The sequence below is a fragment of the Limulus polyphemus genome, unplaced genomic scaffold (assembly GCF_000517525.1).
Source record: "Limulus polyphemus unplaced genomic scaffold, Limulus_polyphemus-2.1.2 Scaffold37, whole genome shotgun sequence".
NCBI classification, from domain to species: domain Eukaryota; kingdom Metazoa; phylum Arthropoda; class Merostomata; order Xiphosura; family Limulidae; genus Limulus; species Limulus polyphemus.
Genome location: NW_013665647.1, coordinates 1055622 through 1082959, shown reverse-complemented (window position 1 = coordinate 1082959; position 27338 = coordinate 1055622). Strand labels below are relative to the sequence as shown.

The following is a 27338-nucleotide window of genomic DNA, read 5'->3' as shown; positions in this document are numbered from 1 at the left end:
ATGGAGTCACTCCACGTCCTAGGCCTTGTTCTTCTGGTATTCGTAGTCCTCCCAGACCTAGATGTTATAAAGGCAATTATGCTTACAAACTGCACGTGTTTTATACCTGGTGTCTTTAGTCTACTGTCTCGTTATAGGGATGAAGAAAAGCGTGCAATAAAAGTTATTTTAGACGTTCTTTCTATTCTTGCTCAAGCTACAGGTTTTGTTGTTTGGCCAATTGTTGAGAACCAGAAACGTTCCTGGACTATTCCTGTAGCAATATTTCTGTTGTCCTTTGGCTGGTGGGAAAACTACACCGATAAAAGATCTCCTGTTAAGTTCATCAAAAAAATTGCTAGTTTGAAAGAAGATCTGCGCAGAAGCCGATACTTTACGTATATTTTTATTTCGGTATGGAAGGTTATTGTAATTTTATGCAGCATGCTTGCTTTCCTGTGCATGTCAATGGAAAACATATCCCAGGTCTTCCGGCTTTTCAAGAATAGTTTCCAAAGTCACGCGGTTATGGTACACCAAATAAGGAAGTTGTTCCTCGACTCTAATCTTCCTGATCTCCCTACAGCAAGTCCTATAGATGAAGAAATTGTTATCGATTCTCTGGAAATGACTCCTATTTACGTTGCTCTAATCCAAATTAGTGCTTCGCTTCTCTGTTATGTTTTTGGAAAGTTTGCCTGCAAAATTTGCATTCAAGGATTTAGTTTTGCATTTCCAATCAGTCTGACGGTTCCCGTAACCATGTCTTGCCTCATTGCCGCTTGTGGAATACGAACGGAAAATGAATGTTTTTACGAAAATATCCTCCCTAAGTACCTTTTCTGGACTTGTCCGGAAGGAAAATTCTTTCAGGACTTCGTTTCCAAACAACATGCATGGATTTGGCTAATGTGGTTACTTTCTCAAACTTGGATTGCTGTCCACATCTGGACCCCGAAGTGTGAAAGATTGGCTTCAACTGAAAAGTAAGTGCCATTTCTTAGAAAAAAAAAGTATATCAAAAAAATTACAATCTAAAGGATGTTTTATCCTTTTATTCTCGTGTATTATCGACTGAAGTTATTAATGAATATCTGCCTGGAAAAAATCACTTACATATAAACCACACTTTATTCAGTTTGGTTGGTAAGTTTCAACAATAATTTACTGTTGCCAAAACATTTTTTTTTACTTTTTTTTTACAAGAAAATCATTATTTCTAGTTTATACCAAAATTTTCTCACTTACAAGTACGTTATGCAAATATTAAGCTTTGATTTTAATAACAGGTGAACTGAAATTTGGAATATTTTAACTTGATGCTCTCTTTACATATATATTAAAGAAATGTTTGTAAATTCTTTCAAATAACTAGGAATTCAAATATTACTTTTAATTAATTTAGACTTTTCATCAACCCCATGTATATTGGCGTCTTAGTCGACCAGTCTGTTGCTTTGAATAGAAGACGAGATGATATAGCAGAGATTAAAAGTTCAGTAAGTATTACAAGAACTGTTTTACTGATTTACATAATCAAGTTTACTACAGTTAATCTGTCTGCTCTTTTTATGCAAAAAAAAATCTTCATTACTTTATAAAACATCTCAAGGATTACGGTATTATGTAAAAGCAGACTTGAAATAAGCTGTTTTGTAAGGCACGTAATGAAAAACTCGATTACTTGAAGTTTCATCTCATTAAATGTAATTCTCAAAAATTTCAATTTACCTGATGGAATAGTAAACACAACTGAATTAACTGATCTATTTACATGCATATTATAGGGATATTAATGTAAACATGAACTAGAAAACGATTAATATATCTCAGCAATTAATCTGTTTTTTTTGTCGCAATATTTCAAATAATCCTTCCGGTATTCTAACAATTATAAAACATTCTTGGGCATTCCAAGACAAATGTATACACGTGACATAGACTGAGCATGGATTCGTTATAAGAAGAAGAAAATGGGTATAATGCACTTAATTTTTATTGATTATTAGTGATTAAATTATGTAGTTACAAGGTGAAAAACAAGTATGTTTAATTAAACTGGCCTCATTACATAATTTTGACAGCACGTGGGTGAATTTTGACTCATATGTATCAAATGCCACGAATGTTATATATTCGATGGCACAATAGTGGAGAAATACATTATGTTATGAATAAGAAAAAAGTAAATACATGTGTTTGCTTATTTTTTATTAACATCAAACCTGAGTGATGTAATTAATATATTTTAATTATCAGGAAATTGATTTGGAGGTCAATGAACTCAATGACAACTCTCAATACTATGAAACCATATCTGTACAAACTAACGAAAGTTCCAGCAGTCCAAACGGCCGAAATAGTCAGGGCGTCCGAAGCGTTGATCACATTACTCGAATTTACTCATGTGCCACAATGTGGCACGAAACGCCAGATGAAATGGTTCAAATGTTGAACTCGGTCATGAGGTAGGTAAGAAGCATAGTGTGTAAAGAGAAAAATATTGTGAATGATTGTGTGTGTGTGTGTAAGCAAATAATGTTCAGTCGAATACAGATTATTATTCTTGGCCATCAAAAGCAGATTTTAGATGGATGGTATTTGTCTTAAATCCTGCCTTAGGCATGGCATAATGCATTGTCATGCTGAAAAAAATATGTTCATTTCTGTTAGAACTCCACCAATACGGGCTAAAGCGCAGTATTGCCAAGAATATTATAATACGACAAGGTGTTTATAACTTCTCTATTAAAATCAAACCAAGTTAAATCCAGGTAAAAGAGACTCGTGTCATAACACTAAAATCCAGATGAAACAGGCTTGTGCCATGATGCTACAATTACAAAACTCTTTATGATAGGGGAGTAACTCTCCATATTGCTCCTAATCTAAGACATTTCCCTCTGAAGCAAATAGTAAGAAGAGAAGGGGAGAGATGTCACTCCATACAAGGTTTATCATCACAATATGGACACAGTAGGCACTGTGAGAACTGATGTCTTGCATTTGTTATTGTGATGAGTGGCTTATGTGCTGTAGCTCGTCCATCAATACCAGTAGCCTATAGCTTTTTGTGTACATTAGATATGGTGGTCTGCAGTCTGGAACTCTCATAAAATCATTAGTAATATAACTTAATTATAGCTGTACAGTTTAATTTCATAATGTTTTCACATGGACTAAAGAGTGAATAATGTTTGGATATTTAGACGGTGTTTTTATATAAAAAATTGCCTTTAGTTGTTTTCTACTTTCTTAGCACGCTAAGAACAGCAGATTTGGATATTATTAGGTGGTATGAAATGCTTCAGGTGCTCGGATCACCAATATTGCATCCAGCAATTAGGACAGTGGACTGTTTTCCTTTAGGTATCCTGATTCCAAATGGTTGAGAATAGAAGAAAATGGCATAAACCATATGCGGAATTTTAACTTGGTATGTACATGCAGATACAATGGGGATGGGGGTACTGCTAGCTGAAGGTACTGTTCTAGTGTATTTATAATATAATATGCATAGTTAGCTTGTGCTATAAGATCGATCGTCAACAGAAAATGCTGGAATATATTTCATGAAATTCTTTCAGAAAAAAGAAAGCCATTAAGAGAGTATAAACCACACTTTATAGAAAAGCATTTCATTGTAGCTGCTGGCCGTGTTGCTACTGGCGACACATTTAGCAACCATATATTTGATGTATCACGAAGTTCTAACTATTCGACAATGCAACGTTGTCGAAGCTAGAATTATGCCTAAAGATTTGTCACAGATTTTTTCGATAAGGGACATTCTTATTGCGAGAATGCTAAAATAAAAAGCGTAGAGCCAAAGGATACAACATTTTATACAAGGACATTTTCAATGTATTTTTCTTAAAATAAAAAACGACGTTCGCACAGCAGAGCATTTCCGACAACAACAGCTCCGAAACCATACCCTGTACTAGTCCACGACTGCTCCGAAACCATACCCTGTACTAGTCCACGACAATGTTTTCGTCCAAAAAGTGAAAAGCATAGTTGCACAAAGAACTTTCTGACTCAAAAGGCCATATTAATGAATCAGATCATACCTTCTGGTATTGTTACAAGGTAATCAACAAGGTTCTGAAGTTTTCAAAGGCTCATAAACCAAAAAACTCACAAGCTTCAGCAAAAATCCTAAATCAATGGCTCTTTCACGAGAAAATACGGCTGAAGAAACTAAAATATTGTTCGACTATTTACCTATTAAGTTACCTTATGCAATTTGAGTGGAGTGTTATGTCTTTTTCTCTGTTCAAACGTGGTCTTAAGTTGGTCAAAATAAACTTTGTCAAGATGTGTGGTCTCAATTTGAGATCGTTGTTTTTCATTAAAATGCATTACCATGAAAATTTCGGTGTTGAGCAATAGTGTGTAATCATGATAATCAGAATGAGCAGGTTGACGAGAAGGGAAGTACTTCGAAGGGAAACACAAGACCTGGATCATCTTTATTATGATTAGCCCTCAGTAGTCGTAATCAAATATATTCTCTAAAGATATAGCATGTAGATACATTGTTTTGTTACATTATTTTCTAGGAGTGAATATATTAGTTTGATGCTTTAAGTACAATAGTATTTAGACACGACTATAGTGATGAAGTATCTGTGATTGTAAACGTACCAAAAGCGAAGGTTATACAGAGGATTGAGTATGTTACATTAAAACGATTTTGAATACACAACTCAGCAAGTCACGAAACAACCGCAGCGATATAAATTCACCATGGAACGGCATTTATCAGAACTACACTTTGATATTATTTCGTGTAAGGTAGATGGTGTGATGTTACCGAAAATGGATCGCTTTTTTTGAAGGGTATATAATAGCCGTTTCTGACGCAAAATCTTCACACACTTAGATCATAAAGATGTGTTCATATTGGGGATTTAGAATTTCCAAGACGAGATGCCCCTTGCATTTAATGTCATTAAAAAACAAAGATATACGAGTCAACTTAGGGAATTTAGGACAATCCAGAAGGAGACTTGCAACAAGTCATACCTCAGCCGTGGTAAGCAAAGGGCGTTGTCTTGTAACAAGTGAGAATCTACGAACACACAGGTTAATGGCAAATATCATCCATGTGACTCAGGCAACAGTACGCAACATAATTAAGCAAAATATTTGTTTGGGAAAACGACACAAGTCACGTGTACATAAGTTGCTTCCACGAAATTTCTGTTCAACGGTCACATACACCAAGCAGCTGGAGAAAGAAACTGCTATTTCAAATGAAGACAAATCAGCCAAGTCACCAGATTTCTGTCCGATCGCACTGTCGAAACAAACACTATGAAACCGTCTTCCTCGGACAATAAGTAGATTATAAAAAGTTAGCAGGGAAGAGTGGTGTGCTAGCCTTACGACGGAGCCGTTTGCAATGGAAACTATCTACAGGGTTATTATCAAGATGCACGGTCGTCAGATAAAACATGACCGGCCTTGGCGAGATGGAATGTAACGACGTGGTGAGGCTCCAAAATCGTTCTAATATAACGTACTCAAATCCGTATATAAACAGGAGAGGTAGGCAATTATAAGACAGTTAGTTTAATTTTTACATTAATATCAAGAACTAATGAATAAAAAAGACACGTCTAAGTTATCTCTGTCTGTCTGTCTGATCTTCACTTCTCTGCATTGCTTCTAGATAGACTAATATGTATTTTCATTCCTTTAAAGAATGGATGAAGACCAGAGTGCTCGAAGAAATGCTCAGAAGTATCTAAACATAGTTGATCCCGATTACTATGAATTCGAAGGTATTTTAGTTCTTATTATATATTTTACGGTATTTCTCGAATTTCTGACTTCGTATTAAGAACCATTAACCAGTTTCATGTACCGAAAAACTAAGAAACATATAAAAACTTAAAATGATTCTTTTAATCACATTATTTTGTTGTTAAATATTTAAACGAATATCCAAACTATTCTATCGATAAAATCTTCTTGCGCTGTGCAAAAATGGAACTAAGGTTTCTTTGTACTTCTTGACAATAATGTATTTCTACTTTTCTACATTAGTACACGCTTTCTTTGATGACGCCTTTGAACTGAGTGACGACAATGATGAAGAAATGGTTGTAAACCGTTTTGTGAAGCAACTTATAAGAGTTATTGATGTTGCTGCAAGGTAAGTTTGTGAAATAAATAAATACAAGTTTTTTATTAGCCAAACAAAACTATCGTTCTAAACTTTAGAGCAGTTTCTCTGTGTTCTTTATAGTCAGGTAGTTCAACAATATTTACTTAATTAGTAAAATGTTTGTACGAGTTAGCTGATAAATTGTAAATTTTAATTGTTTCTTTGAACAAGTACAATCCGTGATGGAAACAAAGACTAAAGTAATTAAATATATCAAAGCTTTAGTAGATCACATCCATACGATAGGCCCGGCATGTCCAGGTGGTTAGGGTACTCGACTCGCAATCTGCAGGTCACGGGTTCGAATTCCCGTCACACCAAACATGCTCACCTTTTCAGCCGCGGAGGCGTTATAATGTGACGGTCAATCCCACAATTCGTTGGTAAAAGAGTAGCCCAATAGTTAGCGGTGGGTGGTGACGACTAGCTGCCTTCCCTCTAGTTTTACACTGCTAAATTAGGGACGGCTAGTACAGATAGCCCTCGCGTGGCTTTTTGCGAAATCTATAACAAACAATCCATGCGATATAAGGAGATGTTTGTGTTTTAGTGGAATATTTAGTGGAACAGGTTACTTACGCAATTTGTCGAAATTTTGTGTCATTTGTAAAAGCATTTTGGTACACGCTTCACAAGATGTAATTATTTATATACAGCAACAATATTAGATTGATGTTTCTTCAACATATATATAAGACCAGACGTGGCCTTGTAGCTAATGTGATCGAGCTATGAATTCGAGAGTAAGTGGTTTGCGTCTTGTTGCCTCAAGAAGGCGATCTGCATTTTGGGGCTGTGGGTACATAATAAGACTGATGGTCAAATCCATATAGTTGGTTGTGGGTAATGTTGACTTGCTTCCTTATATCTAGGCAGTAAGTATTGTTGACTAATCAATCAGTTCAACATTATTAATGACTAAAGGCAGACAGCCGTTCTGTAGTATTACGTAAAAATCTGGTACACTTTAACATTTAACTGGACGTGTATGAATGCTTGATTTTAATCCTGTTTATGCCTTTTTATTCTGTTATGTTGTCAATGATTACTAACAGATGGCAGCACAGATATAAATTACGAAAAATACTATGTTTTTCTATATCGGATTATTGAAATAATTAGTTTAACAGGTAAGGCTTTCGAAAGTAAATTGTATTCAATAAATTATTTTACATTTTTTACACGCACATAAATGCTACAACCAAGTCACTATTGACATTTTCAATCCAGTTGCGGTCACAGAAAGAATATAAACAAAGTAATGACTACTATTGAATAATTTGAATAATAAATTGCACCTATATATCTGTTTTAAATTATTATTTTTGTTATTAGAAATAAGATAATCTGGCCAAAATTTTCAAAATTTGATTTCCCGAAAAAAAATGCTTGTAATTCAAAATAGTAATATATTTAAGCTAACTTGCAAAATATAAGTATATATTTTATCTCGAACGATTGTTATTTAGTAAATATTTCATTGTTTTTAGACTAATCTTTAAGTACTTACATAACATGTATATCAGAGCAAACATTGCATTTTTTAATCAATGTGTCAATATTGTAAAAACGTAGATATAAAAATCAAAATATGTAACATAATATTAACTCGTACAGCTTCATCTTCTGTTAGGCTGATCAAATATTCTCTACACCAGAAATTCGTCTTAATTATAAGTGTGTAAAATTGCCAGGTGTGAGTGGCAGTAAACAACTAGTTAACGATAGTCGCTGGCTTCCTTTGAATCTTGGTACGTTTAGTTTACCAAAGAAAAAACACTAACGTTGCTTTTATCTACACATAAAATGTACAGAAAATTAAAATAGAAAATATATGAGCAGCCATTTTATTATCAAGTGGAAAGTGCATTAAGTGTAACATTAATATATTAGTTTGTGGGTGTAATATAGTCAACGAAGTGAGAAACATACGATGAACGAATCATTCGTTTATTTAATTTTTTACTCTTAGAGGAAAGAGCTGCTTTGTTCGCACGAGTAAGAATTTTTTTCTGTAAACAGGTAAAAAGTAAGCGGTGAACAACATTAAACATATTAAACATTATGATAAACAAAGTTTCTATGTAGATGGCAGTGAGAGAATATCGGATGTCAGTTATCTACCGATGCTTGCCGCTAAGTGATTTATGTTTGCTTGTTGTTGTTGTTTTTTAGCAAAGATTTATTGGGCTATTTGTTGTGTCCAACGCTGGAATTGAGCCACAGATTTTAGCCTTGTAAGTCCGTAGACTTACTGGTGCCCGACCGGGGGACAGTAATTTATGTATTTTCTTACTTATCAAATGTGATTTACCTGATTTAAAACTTCACGTCTGATTACATATTCCTAAGAATTTAAACTTCATAAAGTAGTTTTGGTTTTAATAACGGATTTTTCATAATTAAGCTACGCAGATTTCGAAAATAATATTCATTTTTGTCTATCACGTTATTATTTCTTTTACCACAATGAACATTATTATTATTATTATGATTGCTAAGTTTGGGTTCTAGAACGATCGACAAGAATCTCACGTCGCGATTGGTCTAGAGAAACCTATAGCCAGTGGTTGTCAATATTTTAAGCCTAACAAAATGTGACTCGATTTCAATGAAAATGATTCACTTATATAAAAGTACATACGACATTTTGTGAAAAATCTGTACGTGATGGAGAAAAATGGATATCATTTTCGGACTCAGGAATTACTGTAGAATATGTAAAAATTTCAAGACAATAAAATCATCGCAGGCCTGTGTTATTATTGATGATTATTTTATGATATCATTTGCGTAGCTGTTAAAAAAAATTGTTAGTTTCCCCATAGACAAGTGAACTTGATTGAGTGAGAATTCGTAATCTACCTCTAGACACGATCGGGTACAGTTAGTTTGTTTGTTTTGAATTTCGCGCAAAGCTACACGAGGGCTAACTGCACTAGCCGTCCCTAATTTAGCAGTGTGGGACTAGAGGGAAGGCAGTTAGTCATTACTACCCACCGCCAACTCTTGGGCTACTCTTTTACCAACGAATAGTGGGATCGACCGTCACATTATAACGCCCCCACAGTTAAAAGGGGCGAGCATATTTGGTGTGACGGGACTCGAACCCGCGACCCTCAGATTAGGAGTGGAGTGACTTAACCACCTGGCCATGCCGGGCCGGTACAATTAGATAAAAACTAATCGTAGAAGAAAAATGTCAAAACACTTATTACAGTACATTAGAGTAAAATTAATATTTTTTTTTTGCAATTCCTAAAATTTCATATCAATATCAACACCGATCCGTCAGACTTCGCATGTGCTGAACGGTCAATCAGATAAAAAACTTATTTAGAACAAAACTATTTTTGTGTGAGGGAATTTCTCGAAAAAAACAAACAAAAAACATGACTTTTTCAATCGAATCATTGAAAATATTCCGAAGATAGGAGTATGAATGGAAAAACGCATAAAGAGAGGACCGTGTTTGAGTATATATTTGTTTTTGTTCGGTTTGTATATTTCACGTCTTTATTATATGCATGCATGATTTTATTGTACCATGTCGAATAAATTGATGTGAATTGAGTTGAATATCTTCCCTTTCACAACTGTCAAAAAAGCAGTCATTTCCATAGCGGATTTCCCTTGCGCTCAGTAAAATCACAAAGAACGGTGGCATCCAGCTGAAGAAATTCCAATAGCTACTTAGCGAAGCACCTATTTCATCAAACATCAAATATTTTTACAGCAATGCAGTGTAGTCAGTCTCCCTTTACTAAAAACAAACGTAATGCAAGTTTCGTTATTTAAATATCACATGGGATGACGAATTACGATTGTAAACATCCCACTAGACAATCATATTGCATATACACTATTCTTAGGAAAATTACTGTTGAATTGTTTCAATGGGCATCTGCTAATACAAATCTAATCTACATAAACAAATGATAGTAGGGTTGGACATTTATATATAGTTTCCCAATAGCTCAGCGATAAGTCTTAAGGCTTATAACGTTAACAGTCGAGTTTCGGTATCCGGGTGGGCACAAACAAGTTTGTTTGCTTTAGAGAACGCCACATTGAGCTTTCTGATGTGTCCACCGAGGAGAATAGAACCCCAGATTTTAGCGTTGTAAGCCCGCAGACGTATCGTTGTCCCACCGGGGTAGGAAACAAACAAATAAAAAACATTTATATATGTTTTCTGTTTTTTAGATATTTTATTGTACTCATATTTTTCCTCTGACGAGTCATTGTATCATTACATTTATATTTCGTGTCTTTCTCGATCTTACACTTATAAAACCTTCGTTATCAACAGAAATTGAAGTATATATATACTTGTGTGAAAGAACAGCGATCTAACGCAACTTCTCTAGTTTTTACGTTTTCACTAATTCAAGTATGCCATGGAAGAAGTTCATCTAGGTCACATTCCGAAGATGGTATATCAACAGAATTGATAGAACCTGTAAAACACGTATATCAGATGCGTGTACACTAAACTAAAAAAAAAACAACAACAACAAAAAAGTTGTTCTATATGACATAGTTTCACTATACTCGGTTCACTAATATATCCCTAACAGGTTCAGTAAAGCCGTTTCCAGGCAACGCAAGTTTTACCGCTCTGTGAGCTTCTTAACGGGAATACAGTTAACGCCGTCGTGAAATTATGGGATAGACAGAACTTTGTCTAACAGAGCATTTCGTCGTCTAGTGTCTAGACACATTTTTCTGTGCATATTTAGTTATTCCTTTCTTTGCTGGAATTCTGTAACACTAGCAGAAGAAGAAGATCATGATTAGCCATATTATATTATTTCTTTTGACCCTTATCCCCTGATTCAACTAGATTTCCAAAACCAGTTTGAGAAAATAGTGAATAAAAAGAAACCAAAGCAATGTTTATTTATTTTATTTTATACACAGTAATGGTTTTATTACTCATCCATCGGCTTCGAGTCACGAAAACATTATCAACACCAGGCTGCAACAAATTATTAATTCTGTACACTTTATAGGCCACAGCTAAACAAGTTTATTAAATGCCTCTTTAGAAGACTAACGAATCAAACAGGAAACTAGAAAGATACAGGAACTATAAGTTGCTTTCCCTGACATCTCGGGCCTAGCATGGCCATGGTGGTTAGGGCGTTCGACTCGCAATATGTGGGTCGTGATACTGAATTCCGACTCACAATATGTGGGTCGTGATTCCGAATTCCGACCCACAATATGCGGGTCGTGATTCCGAATATCGCCACCGAACATACTCGTCCTTTTCGCCACGCGGGCGTTATAATGTAACGGCTAATTCCACTTTTAGTTGGTAAAAGTTTAACCCAAGAGTTGGAGGTGGATGGTATTGACTATCGGTCTTCCCTTTAGTCTATCACTTTTAAATTAAGGACAGCTAGCTCAGATAGCCCTCGAGTAGCTTTGCGCGAAATTCCAAAAACACATAAAAACTCTGACATCTCAAATTTATTTGGAATTAAAGATCAAAAATACGTTTTGGTTTTAAAATTATGTTAAAACGAGAATTAAAAAGGTGTTGTTAAATAAAAGGAAGTTAATGAAACTTCTTTGAAGAGTACCAGATTTACACACGAACCTTTCTGTCTCGTATGTGCAACACAATGCATCTTTTTTTGTGTGTTTTGAGAAGAAACACCCCCTTGTCCCCTCTCTCATAAAGCTCAGTCGTCTTAAAAAAAAAAGAAAGAAAATGTATTATTGGTACAAAGTTATCTGCACATTATTGCATTGTTTCAATATAGGGTGAGATTAAAAGGCTTACATCCAAAAAGGACGTATGAAAGGGTTAAGAGTCAAACTAAAGCAAGTATAACACACAATTACTATTTATTTGAAGTTAAAGTTAGATTTTTGTTAGAAGTTCAGATTCTTGTTTCCTCTTATTATCACTTGCTTCTTCGAAGCACGTAAAATGAGTCTATATAAATTACTTCTGAACCACGAAAGGCGAATGTTGTAAACAAAGATCATTAATGAAATACGAATAATAAACATTAAACAAGACTTGTATGAATAGGAAATATATGCGTGCAACTGTGCTATCAATTTTAGTTTAATTAAAACGGAAATACCAGTTGAAATCGTTGTAAGATAATGAATTATAATGAAGTAAAATAGGTTCTAACTAAATATAAGAGGAAAAGATATTAATATTTATATGGGTTTCGGCGTAATGTAATTATTCGTGTTTAATATATTTAAGGGTTGCCACTACAGTAGAAATTATGTTGAATGTCATGCTAGCGGAAAATAGTAAATTTAAACTAGATAATATGAGCTTAATAGCGAATGGATTCTATCCATTTTTGTTCTTGGTACGTTCAAATGATTTTGTCTATTATTCTGATAACGCCTGACGAGTTACGACCAGCTTAGGTGAATTATTATAGGCCTAAATCAATGTCTTAAATACTAATACGAAGCTATTAAATAACTTCTGATCTGTTAATAATGAAAATGAACAGATCATATATATGTCATATATATAGTTTTGTAGACATTACATGAATTCATGTATTAGATAAAATATTTTCTTAGTATATTCCATTTAGACCTGTAAATATGAAGAAACGCGAAGTAGAAAAATCAAGCAGAAAAGAAGTAAAAGTTGTACGCAAACGAAACGTTTGTCTTGTAACTACGCTGGACTTGAAAAACGTAGTAACACTTCCTAACTTCAGTGTACAGATAAACCACAAGTGTTGATACATGAAAATATTCTTGTTCAGTTTTGCGTTACTGCGCGACACGTTCTTAATTTTATTCGTATGATGATAATCTTTGTAATAATTTCATAAACTTTTCAAATTTACGTCACGTTATGGAAGAGCGCATGTTAAACGGGTTCCGTTATTTTTAAGTTGCACATTAATTAAAAACCGGTTCGTATTCTCAACCTTTCTGGCAGGTGGCGTGCGCTGAATTTGGAATCAATGTTAACAAAGTAAAATAGGCCAGCTTCGTAATTTTTTTTATTATTTCCGTGACGCGAAAACTGTTCTTTGCTTAAGAAAAAACAACAACAAACAAACAAACAAAAATTTACTTACCGAAAGCTAACCTAAAACGTTTGACATATTTTCATTCTTCTGAGCACCAAAATATATTTTATGAAATATATTACGCTGCTTTCTTCATTTTTATTTTATGATATTTTAATTAAAAACGAACCTAAAACCTTGATCTCTCTCTCTCTCTCTCTCTATATATATATATATATATATATGTTTTTATTTATAGTCAAATAACAGAGTGAAACATACAGTGGAACAATGTGATATAAAACAACCTAGTTGATTTTTGGAAATATAAGTTTCTATGTCACACACGAATAAAGCATTCATATGATTTTTGGTGACTCTTATTGTAATACAGAGGCTGAGTAGTTATATTTAAACGATCTCACCATGTTGTTACCGTCCGTGTTAGTTAGTTTTTAATGCCATTAATTGGGTGGAATATCACCGTCTTGGATCTTCTAAATCCCTAATCTGAACACGTCTTTATAATCTGAGTGTATGAATATTTTGCGTCTGAGAGGGCTATTACATACTCGTCCCAAGAGCGATTAATTTTTGGTGGCATCGCACTATTTACGTAACGCCAAGTAATATTAAAATGTAGTTCTAATACATTCCGTTCTACCGTATACGTATATTGGCTGTGGTAGTCACGTGATCTGCTAATTTGCATTCTCATGTTCTAAATCGTAGATAGTTTTTAATATAAAGGAATCAATCATCTAAAGATTTTGTGTAAAAAGAAAAATAAAGGCGTGAACTCCTCATCTTATAGCGAATATCTGTGCTGTTTAGGATAGCAAGTGTATTACATATGGTCATGTAATCAAACAACATTTTGTCGTTACTGTTACGTAAGATCCCCTTGTTATTTGTATTCTAAAGATTATTTGAGGCTGTCCTGTTTGACAGCTATATTTTGTTGGACTAATAGAGTTGTTTTAGCTTAAGACTGCGCTTCTCGGATATATTATTTTACGTATCGTGATTATGTGTCACATTATATTTTATACTATTTAGTTGTGAGGAAGGAAGCCTCGTTTTTATAGACCCACTTTTGTTAAAGTTATGTTGTTTTTGTAACGTGCGTGAGAGAAGGTTCATGAATAGCAAATGTTTACGGGGATTTGATGTCTATTTAGCTTTTTTCATAAATATTGATAAATTGAAGATTCCTAGGTTTGTTTTGGTTTTAACATAAAACAAGCGTTGACCCTGAGATAAGTGTCTACGCTATTAACATGCAAAACAATCGGGCTGAGAAGCCAAAACAAACAGCAACAGTTCTGGGACTCTACAATATAAAAACAATTGAAACAATTACGATGCAGTTAAAGAAATATAAATCGTTCGAGTGTGTATTTATTTGTTTGTTTTGAGTTTCGCACAAAGCTACACGAGGGCTATCTGCGACAGCCGTCCCTAATTTAGCAGTGAAATACTAGAGCGAAGGCAGCTAGTCATAACCACCAACCGCCAACTTTTGGGCTATTCTTTTACATACAAAATATGTGCCCAAAATATGAAAAGTTTGTTCTGTTCAGTTCAGGCCATTTGTCTAAAAACGTGATAAGTAATTGATTCACAAGTTTCAAAATGGGATAACAGTGATGATCACGACTTCAATTTCATCCAAAAGATGCTTATTTGAATAGACAACTAGTGATTATTCTGACCAAGGATATTACTTCCATTTCAAAGCAATTTTGGAGAATTAGAGCGCACAGGTTGTAGCACTATTATCTTAATGCGCACGGTATTGTAGTACTACCATTTCAGAGTGCACAAGATTGCAGCACTATTATCTTGGAAAAGCACTTACTCACCAGTTTGTACATGTAGCAATGTGGAGTCGACATCATCTACAATAGCGTTCAAATACGCTCTAAATATTTTTCACCTTTCAAAAGAAACCAAAGAACCACAATCTTTCCACGACAACGTTTCCAGTCCAGTACACCATTAATTAACATATTTTAATATGACCTTTAGTGGCAGTGCATTATAAATAATACTGTATCAAACGTTTAAGTGATTAACAATTCGAATTATATTATGTTTCTTAAGCTTCAAGACGTTTAGATAAGTTATACCAGTTTACACGAGTGATATTAGCTTATACGAGTTCCACTAGTTTACACGAGGTTATACTAGTTTACATGAGTGATACTAGTTTACACGAGGTTATACTAGTTTACACGAGGTTATACTAGTTTACATGAGTGATATTAGCTTACACGAGTTTATACTAGTTTACAAGAGTGATAATAATTTACACGAGGTTATACTAGTTCACACGAGTGATATTAGCTTATACGAGTTCCACTAGTTTACACGAGTTACACTAGTTTACACGAGTTATACTAATTTAGGTGAGTTACACCTAAATTATGTTAGAAACTAGCTATGTTTTAGCATTTATTTCTGTTTATAGTCTCAGAGTTGTTTTATTTCATCATTATAATAGGCTTACAATTTTTTTCTCCTTTATAAATATCAAGAGTTATGTAGGGCTGACTACTGAACTTAAAAAGGAACCAAACACAATAGGGATGGAAGTGGACATATCACTTAATTGGCTAAGTGACTTTAGATGACTTTACATGGAGAATAAAATCCCTACATTACTGGCTTCCCCACTTTGTCTTTCGAAAGCTTTGTCTCAGTTTTCATCATTATACCTTTCTTTTAATTAACTTTGTAATGCTACTTTTATGGCTATTTTACAATAGAGAAACATTTTACTATTAAAAGTTTTAGTTCTATTCGTTTTGCTAGTGAGGAAGTCAGTAATGTAGGGATTTTATCCTCCATGTAAAGTCGAAACGGCTTAGTCTGCTATGTGATCATTAGCCGGATCAAATGAGATGTCCACTTCTATCCCTGTCGTGTTTCGTTCTATTTCTCCAAGATCGGTAGCCAGCCCTACATCTTTTTAATTTGGCGATTTTTTTCTCTACTACTTGTTTCTTTACTTTTTATAAGATGGCCTACGTGGGTTACTAGGTTAGAAATCCTAATCTCATGCTTTATAAATTTTGCATATAATAATAATAAAATAGGTAGTCAAAGATCTTGAAGACTGTTTTCCTCTATCAAATGATGATAAAATTATAGTTACTGCTAGAACTAGGTATGCGTTAGGCCTGTTTAAGAAAGATGATGATGAACGAAAATAAGAAATCTCGGTTTTGGCTGTTCGCCTGTTTTCTACTTTGGAATGCTCTAGATAGCTGAAAAGTGGCATATACAACGGAGATAGAGTGGTTATGCCAGATAGCTCTTTGTATGTAAATGACCTATGTGTGTATTTATTTTTTACTCCTTCACTTCATACATAATATTAATAGGGGTAGACTCCCTAAAGACACTGATGGTATAGTGTACAAAGCGCTGAGTATTTTTTCATGTTACAGCCATCTAATGTTCATCTATTATTGGCTGGTAATTTCTGTTCCACCTTATACTTAAGCTTTTTAAAGGAATACCATATTTCTGTAAAAAGAAAACTAACTTCAAGGGGTAATAACATTGTTTAACCTAGAATATTGATTTTTTTCATTTTTTTAATATAAATTTTGCATAGAATGATAATAAAATAGGCAGTCAAAAATCATGAAGACTATTTTGCTTTATCAAATGATGATAAAATTATAGTTACTGCTAGAACTAGATAGGCGTTAGGTATGGAACAATCCAAGGTGAATTTATGATACATATATCTAACGTAAAAAATAATAATCAGAAAACTGGGTATATTTTTTATAACATCTTTACAGACCTTTTGGGCTACTTTGCGCATAAATGTTAGTTTAATTGATAACTTTACACCAAAAACAAATACATTTCACCAAAAATCACAATGATATGATATGATAATCGCTCTATCTCCGGTGTATATGCCGTTTTTTAGCTTTTCAGAACGTCCCAAAGTCGAAAAATAACGAACAGCCAAAACCGAGATTTCTCATTTTCGTTCATCATCATCTTTCTTCAATACATTAAGGTGTAATGATTTGGCAGCTCAAGTGTTATACATCAGTAGACATGATAAACATTCCATATTTTACCTCAACTAAAGTTAAGTCGCACTGCTGGTTTCAAGGACTGTTTTTCTACAGTACTGATTAGTTCTATAAGATTTTCAAGAGTCGTTTCGTGTATTATATCTACTTTACTGCACAAATGTTCTAGTTAGAATTTATCAGTTGAATAGTTAGTAAGTTTGAAATATTTGTAGTTCTCTAGTATGTTCTTCATGGGTGTGACATTACACCAACCTTAATGTACCATGGGTGTGACATTACATCAACCTTAATGTACCATGGGTGTGATATTAAATCAACCTTAATGTACCATGGGTGTGACATTACATCAACCTTAATGTACCATGGGTGTGATATTAAATCAACCTTAATGTACCATGGGTGTGACATTACACCAACCTTAATGTACCATGGGTGTGATATTAAATCAACCTTAATGTACCATGGGTGTGACATTACATCAACCTTAATGTACCATGGGTGTGATATTAAATCAACCTTAATGTACCATGGGTGTGACATTACATCAACCTTAATGTACCATGGGTGTGACATTACATCAACCTTAATGTACCATGGGTGTGATATTAAATCAACCTTAATGTACCATGGGTGTGACATTACATCAACCTTAATGTACCATGAGTGTGACATTACATCAACCTTAATGTACCATGAGTGTGATATTAAATCAACCTTAATGTACCGTGGGTGTAATATTACATCAACCTTAATGTACCATGTGTGTGACATTACATCAACCTTACTGTACCATGGGTGTGATATAAAATCAACCTTAATGTACCGTGGGTGTAAGATTACATCAACTTTAATGTACCGTGGGTGTAATATTACATCAACTTTAATTTCCCATAACTGTGATATTACATCAAACATAATGTGTAATGGGTGTAATATTACATCAGCCTTATCACATCATATTTCAATTAAATCTACCTGACTTGTTTTTGTGAAATCAAACTTTTATAAAAGAATTTCTAACCAAATATTATTACAATCGTATTTTTATTAAGGTTGTAATTTGTTTAAAACCTATTAATAACATTCCGTTATTCAATGATTTAGAATAAAAAACTAAGTTCCAATGTTGTATGGAAAAGATTTTGTGTGTTAACGCGAACAGAAAGTTGTTTGCCTAATTTCCGATGGTTTTTTTACATTATACGTAAGACCCGATATTTAATACCATGAGTGACAACTGAATAACTTGTGTTACGATAAAAAACATTTTTACGACCTTAAATCTATCTTTACAGTAATGTGCATCAGACAAATATCCGGTTGAAGCCTCCTAAGAAATATCCAACACCATATGGAGGTCGCCTTGTTTGGAGTATGCCCGGGAAAAACAAACTCATCGCTCACCTTAAAGACAAAATGAAAATCAGACATAGAAAAAGATGGAGCCAGGTACTTGATGTTTTGTATTCAAGCAGAAAAAATGATGATTCGTTTGTAAAGAATGAAGTTACATAAATTAGAGAAAGCTCCTCTAACACGTCAATCGCTTAGTATCTTATTTTGATAGCCCTTGTAACATTGTAACATACCACCAACTCCAGATCTGTTTCATTAAGGTAATGCCTTAAATATAATACCGAAATAATTTAAATCTCATTGTTGTTTCATAATGATTTATATTAATATCACTAACACTAATATATATATATACAAAACAAATCTGAAAAGAACTTATTATATTTTACAATTCTTTTTGTGCACAAAAAATGTTTCTTTAAAAATTTTAGTTGAAACTATTTTGAAATACCTGTAAGTTAACTTTAATCTTAGACCATAAACATTGTAACGTAATGTAATTCTTAAAATAAAACGATTATAAATTTTGATATATAATAGACAATACATAAAATCTACCCCAGTGTGATAAATGTGTAAAACCGAAAGTGAACATATATAAAGAAACTGCATAACTTTATTTCGTTTACCATAGTTACGCAAACATAATGTAACTTTTATGCTTCTAAAGAAGACAGGAATGATTTTTGATCATAGAATAAATTCTTTGGAGTATTAACAAGTAAGAGAGGTATAAATTAGTTTTTCCTTTATCCTTATGCATCGTCAATACTCATCTTACGTTGAGTTAAACAGTTGTATTTGTTTACCAGGTTGATTTGGAATATTATTAATGAATTACCATCGAGTACAAAAACCAGTTGATACCTACCTATACAGCTGTCGTTAGATGGCGGCACCTTAGTAAATATAAACGAAAACAAACAGATATATTCGCTTCTGTATAATCTTTAAACTTGCATATTTTAATCCATTCTGAAAATTTGTGATCCTGGATTTACGATAACTCCTACAACAGGATTAAAGCTCTAAGTTATAATAGGAATTGTAAAAGTTATAGATATAAAGACGATAATATTGATTTCAACCTGAAGTATGTAACTTGACTAAACTTTCACAAGGTAATCATTGTGACACGAAAAGTGTAAATTAAGAACATTTTATACATTCTAATAAAATTCTGACAAATTCTAAAGAAGGTACAGACATGAACTTCATATTTTATGTAAAATAATTTTAGCTCGTATAATGAGCAAAGGAACGACAACACACTGTGTGAACCACTTTAAGTTTCTACTTATATATTTTTTTCTGTCTTTTATTTTCATTATTTTGATGTTGCTGAATTGTCTGAAGAGTGACGCATCTAGATTTTAATTGGGATTAACAGTCTTTTCTGTGTTTTTTTCTTAGGTAATGTACATGTACTACTTGTTGGGACATAGACTCATGGAACTTCCAATTGATGTCAACAGAAAAGAATTAATTGCAGAAAACACATTTATCTTGACACTAGATGGCGATATCAACTTCCGCCCGCCTGCTGTGCAGCTTCTAGTAGATTTAATGAAGAAAAACCGAAACTTGGGAGCTGCCTGTGGCCGTATCCATCCAGTGGGAATAGGTATCGAAAATGTATAATGTAAAAGCGAAAACTTTAGAGACACAGTAAATACGACTGTTACGTATTTTCAAGTACACAAGTGTTTGTAGTATATATGTACATCATACAATAATGAAGATGAAAACGGTTGATAAAACATGAAACGTTTTATCAACCGTCTTCATCTTCTTTATTAAACTTCGGTTTCCCCATCATGAATCCATTGCTAAGTCATACAATATTAAATAGATATATAAAAAGGCCCAACTAGCGAATAAGCAGAATTTAAAGTCTAAGAACGTTGGGATTTCATTGCTAGCTAGCAAGATACAGTTTGATAAAACTTTTTATCCTTAAAGGCCATCACGCTTCATCAAATTTGGGGACATTTTTACCAGATCAGGTTAATATTCAAGATTTTTTAAATTAAGAATTTTTTTTATTTTGTCAAACCGATTTGCTCCAATACTAAAAAGCACTCAATATATAAAAGATTTACAACCCTCAAAGTATAATTTAACTGTTTTAGTTTGTTTTTTTTTTACAGAGAATGTATTGGCTCTATAATTGTTATCACTTGCATGACATTTCATTTAAGTGTTCAGCTACATTATATTTGTCAAAATTCCGATTTTGATTTTAAACTTAGCCCGATTTATTTACGGACTCACATTAAGTGATTTCGAAGCTTCTAATGTCACATACAGAGTTTTCAATAAATAATCTAAAAAATCACAAATGACATCCCATGTCTAGATAGAGTTATGTTTGCCCTCAAGTATATAAGCATTTATTAAAAAATATTCTTAAGCAAACTTTAACAACAATGATTGAATGAATCATAAGTTATTTGTATACTCATTACATATGATATTTAGGGCACGAAAGTACAAGAATATTTATCCATTGCGTCCCATATTTTAGTCATTTCATCTAAACATAACAGAGCGTGTGCAATATTTGTCTTTTACATTTATTCTTATGCTTAACGATTAGGATAAAAATTATTACATATCAATATGATGAGTTTAGTCATTGTCTGGATATTGTGATTTAGCATGCTTAAAAAGTGGATCTTTGGACCCTGTAAACTTGAAAACCAAGGAACTTTTACACAGTATTAATATAAACAGCAATCTATAAATACAATTCAAAAATAACAACCTAGTTTAATGTTTATTAATCAGGAATATTTTAAGTAAGTCCTTCAATACATTTTTTCAGTACATATTCGATACATTTTGTACTTAATCACTTTATTCGAGAAATTTAAAACTAGATTCGTTATTTTCTTTAGGTCCCATGGTGTGGTATCAGAAGTTCGAGTATGCAATTGGTCACTGGTTGCAAAAAGCTACCGAACATATGATAGGCTGTGTGTTGTGCAGTCCTGGCTGTTTTTCACTTTTCCGAGCAAAAGCTCTAATGGACGACAATGTAATGAGAAAGTACACAACCAAATCAGAAGCTCCTTTACATTACGTACAGTACGATCAGGGTGAGTAGTACATCCCAGAACATCTTCAAGTTATATGAAGTAGAATTAGGGCGATTACGTAATTCCATTACAGAGCTATGAGAGTGAGTAAAATATCCTCTTTTAAGGTAGGTCTATGATAAGAACAAACTGTTGAAGAAACACTCACAACAACAACTAGATTTTGTTTTCATGAAGAATATGGTAACAGTATTATATTATAGATAATTTAGACAATGATGAACAAGCAAACTTGAAATTGGCAGAAACTGCCCAATTCGGAAATAGGGAGTTGCTGAACATTCAACTTTGTTTATTCTCGGTAGCACTAAATTATTTTACGTTTTACTAAAGATTGTGAACTCGTGGGTTTTAGAATCAAAATTGAACGATGTAAGAAAGCTCTAGGCCATTTTTTGCTGTTTATAGGAAACCAAAATTCAAAACAAGCTACCAATATTAGCGTACCAACGACCTGTACATTACAGTATATATATATATATATATATATATATATATATTCACAGGAGAGGATCGTTGGCTTTGTTACTTTGATGCTTCAGCGAGGATACAGGGTCGAGTACAGCGCTGCATCAGACGCCTACACACACTGCCCAGAAGGTTTCGGAGAATTCTACACCCAACGTCGTCGTTGGGCCCCATCTACAATGGCAAATATCATGGATTTATTGGGTGACTACAAGAGAACTGTCGAGATTAACGACAACATCTCTCTTCCTTACATTATATATCAGGCAATGTTGATGATTGGAACTGTTCTTGGTCCTGGCACTATCTTCCTTATGTTGGTAGGAGCCATGGTTGCAGCTTTCAAGATATCTAACTGGACATCTTTTGGCGCCAACATCATTCCTATTCTATTCTTTATTTTCATTTGTTTCGTAGCAAATAACAACATTCAGGTAAGCTAGTAAAGTTAGACAGAGTTTATTCTATCACATCATTGCAAAATCTGCATTTTTTGTTGTTGTTTTAAATTCTTTCATTCAAATAACAACGAAATGAAAATCTAATTAGCTTCAAAGGTAAACTCGTGAAACTTTGAGATGTAGATTGAATTTCATATAACGCCTACAGATAAATAGTATTTTAAAAGTCATGTTGAGTATGCCAAAAATATAAAAATAAAACGACAAATCAATTTAAAAAAGCGGTGTTTTTTAGCATTATCTCTTCTTATTTTAATAAGAATTAACAGGATGGAGTGATTCAATAAAAACAACTTTATTTATTTGTTCTAGATTCTTGTGGCTCAGATTTTCAGTTCTGCATACGCCTTGCTTATGATGGCTGTACTGGTTGGTACGTCCATCCAGCTTTCAGAAGACGGTATTGGTTCTCCTTCTTCTATTTTCTTGATTGGATTATCCAGCAGTTTTTTCATAGCCGCGGTCATTCACCCTCAAGAGTTTTGGTGCGTAGTTCCTGGCCTTCTTTACTTTATTAGTGTGCCGTCCATGTATTTATTGTTAATTTTATATTCTCTGGCGAATCTGAATGTCGTCACTTGGGGCACTCGTGAAGTTCAAAGTAGAAAGTCTAAGAAAGAACTTGAACAAGAAAGAAAGGAATTAGAAGAGATGCAAAAGGCAAAGAAAAGTAAAAGTAAGAACGAGATTTTTAGTTTTCTCGGCTTAAGCGGAGGTGAAGATGAAGAAGAGGGAAGTATAACAATCAGTTTGGCAAATCTCTTCACGTGTATGTTATGTACATATCCAAAAGGTAATGAAGAGAAGGTTCAACTTTTAAGGATTAGTGATCAACTTGAATCCTTAAATAACAAGATAAGTGGACTTGAGAGACATCTTGATATTGGGCAAAGTCTGTTACCTGGTGGAGGAATTAAGCGTCGAACATCTATGGGCCGCCGTTCGGACCGAGGCTCAGAACGTATGTCTACAGTTGCAGAAGGAGAAGAGAAGGAGGAATTCCAAAGTAGCTCAGAAGATGCTGATAGTGAGGGACTAGGTACGAATTGTGTAATGCGTTATTTAACACTGATACATTGAAATTCAGTCTATAATAAATGCTAGCTGATCTAATGTACTGACATTATTAGACGAACTTCTCTAGAGAATGAGTTTGAAGATGATGTGCACGTTATAATGTTAGGTCTGTGATTTGTTTGTAGTCGTAAACTTTTTCTTTTAACAATTAATTAAATTTCATTTTGAATAAACCACATATGCTGAATATATATATATATATATATATACATTTTTAAAAGAATGTATTTATAGTTAACAACATGTATAAAACAAAACAAATATAACGCTTTAGGCATTTGTTTCCAATGTCTTTTTTATGTCAGTATGTTACAAAATTATTTACGATTTCTCAAGTAATCTTTATTCGCTACTAATCATTCTACAAAGAGTGTAGAGCTTACATATTTTTATGCTTGTGAATACGGGTTTATATCTTGTATATCAATCGTTGTTATACTATGTAGTTCAGAGTAATTATTGTATTCAAAGTCTTAATTAATAGTTTGGTAACGTCAATATTAAACAATATGCTTGATGTCATTGTTTGGTAACGTTCCTGTTAAACATTATGTTACATCTTACTTGTTAGAACCTAAAGTGGAAAGAGACGACTTAATAAATCCATATTGGATTGAAGACAAAGATTTAAAACGTGGGGAAGTAGATTACCTGAATGGAGCAGAAATCCAGTTCTGGAAGGATCTGATTGAGAAGTATCTGCACCCTCTGGACCAAAATAAAGAACATGAAGCACGAATCGCAGCAGAGTTGAAAGACCTGCGAAATAAGGTGGTTTTTGGCTTTCTTATGTCTAATGCTCTTTTCATTCTCATCGTATTCCTTCTTCAGTTGCACAAGGATCAGTTGCATATTAACTGGCCTTTAGGAATTAAGACCAACATCACTTATATTCCGGAAACCAGTGAGGTTCGAATCGACAAGGAATATTTGCAACTAGAGCCTATTGGTTTAGTGTTTGCTTCATTCTTCGCCATCATTCTAGTTGTGCAATTTCTAGGCATGCTCTTCCATCGTTTCGGTACACTGTCGCACATTTTGGCATCGATTGAACTTAATTGTTGCAGCCAGAAGGTAGATGATATGACTGAGGATGCCTTTCTCGATAAAAATGCTGTTCAGATAGCCCGGCAACTGCAAAAACTGAGAGGATTAGAGGATGACGAGAAGAGTGATTATTCAGGATCTGGAGATCGATTAGCTAGACGAAAGACTATCCAAAATTTGGAGAAAAGACGCCACCAGAAAGCAAGAGTTGGGACCCTTGACGTAGCGTTTCGGAAACGTTTTATGAGTATTTCACCAGGTAACGAAACTGGTAAGTCGATTTCCAATTTTGCTTTTTATTTCTAATATACAAATAGTGAACTGATAAAAATTATGTTTATATAAGACTACATTGCAACAAGTAATAAAGTCGATAGTTATCTGAGAGAGGATACAGATGGGTTGTCTTACAACTATGTTTTGTTTTCGATTTTTGAAATTCATGAAGACCCACATGTCATCAATGTGCACTAGTTAATATATCAGTGACCATCCTAAACAACTTTTCAACAATTTCTCTATGACAACTCGTAGATATGTGATACCTTTAATCACGCATGGCTTGGCATGTCTGATATTATGGGGACTGTATCATCTTTAATGCATCACATCAGAGCTCCAAGTGAACTGTGTTTACTTACAGTCACATAACAACAACTACTAAGATGAAACGGTATTGCTTTATTAAGCGAAGATGTGTTAGACTATGGAAAAAAATGATATTTTGAAGTTATTTTAGGATTTACGACTTATCTTAAAAATCAATTTTTCAGACTTTAATGCTTATACTTAACTTAATTTCAACATCTAGAGAAGTTCAATGATTTGACTTCACTGTTGTAAATCATTAGAATTTTTGTTTGATTTCCTCCCGACGTAGAACTATTTACAACAAATTAGTTTATAAAGTGGAATTACTTATAACTGTAATTTTCCCAATTATCGATAGATGAAGACGTTTGGACTCTATTTAAATATAATAATAATTAACCTACAAACTTAGCATGTTTTTTATAAAACATGTTCTTTATTTACAATTGTTATGCTAAGCTCTATTACATTAATTCAATAAAGCATGAGAAGAAATATTTTTGTTTTGGTAAGAACATTACTTACAATCCATTATGATATGGAATGTGCCAAATAATCATACAACACTATTAAAAACATAATATATTCTCTCTCAATGGCTTTTTTTTAAGACAAGTCACTTGTCAAGTTTTGAGTTAGGCTTGTCATTTTTACAGCTCATATGGAAGTGGTATCATCATTAATCTATACAAAAGATATGTAGATAGACTAAGGCACAATCTAAACAACGTTTGTTTTTGTTAGAAATTATTGACAATTAAAACAAACTGAATGTCAAAAACATTATTTCAGAAATACTATCCATTATTTGAATCTGTTCTCTTTTAAAACAGCCCTTTGAACACAGGAGGAGTAAATAATGTAATTACTCTTGCTTAAAATATATGTTACTAACACATTACAATAATGCTCTGCAATATAACCCTACACCAGGAATTGAAGATTAAAACACAACAGGTTTATCTGTGTCGTAGCCTTTTATGCTCACTAATAACATTTTGAAGCTCTGCATATTAAAACCTTAACTAAAATAAAAGTATAAATTATGTAAGAAAGGTAAGAAACATATACGCTGTTTCTTTATGCCAAATGTTTGAAAAACAAAGTTAATGGAATTGGTTTGTGTTACATAGGGAGGATACTATATGTGTTTTATTCTAGTTAATGGAATAGGTTGTGTATAAGAAATGAACTGTATATCTTTTATTCTAGTTAATGGAATAGGTTTTATATAAGAAATGAACTGTATATCTTTTATTATAGTAAATGTATTAGGTCTGTGTATAAGAAAGGAACTGTATATCTTTTATTATAGTTAATGGAATAGGTCTATGTATAAGGGAGGAACTATATGTGTTTTATTCTAATTAACGGAATAGGTCTATGTATAAGGAGGGTACTATATGTGTTTTATTCTAGTTAATGGAATAGGTCTATGTATAGGGAGGGTACTATATGTGTCTTATTCTAGTTAATGAAATAGGTCTGTAATATCTCCTAGGAATAGGAGATAAATGATTAATTTCGTTCTGTAACTTGTTAATTTTTTGCATGTTTATTTGCTCACAGAAACACCAGTGTTGAGTGGACTCAAACATCACAGGGACACAATGAAAGTTTTAGTTGATCGTCGAACTTCAGTAATGAAGAAACACCAAATGGAGACCTTAGGAGCTCGGAATCATTTTGCGAATCCACCAGGGCGACGACGTGGCCGTCTGGATAGAACGTTATCGAGTCCCAGTGGAACTGTAGAAGGTTACAACAACACTGCCATGGATGAAAGTTCGGACGAGGAGAACACTCGGAGTCCTAGAATGCAAATTTACGGCACAGGGTCCAGGAGTAGCGTTGTTACTTACCGTGAGGAAAACGATACATCAAGAAAGCGCCATAGTCATAAATGAAATACGAGAAAGAAGGAGTTAAATCTTCGGATTTTCTGTTCAAAATTCAACTATTTTTTTTAAAGAAACTTTATGCTCTAAAGGTATTTTTTA

At 33.5% G+C, this 27338-nt stretch overlaps 1 pseudogene; it reads left to right on the top strand.

Annotated features, from left to right (window-relative positions):
• LOC106461196 lies at window positions 1-27338 on the top strand (annotated as a pseudogene).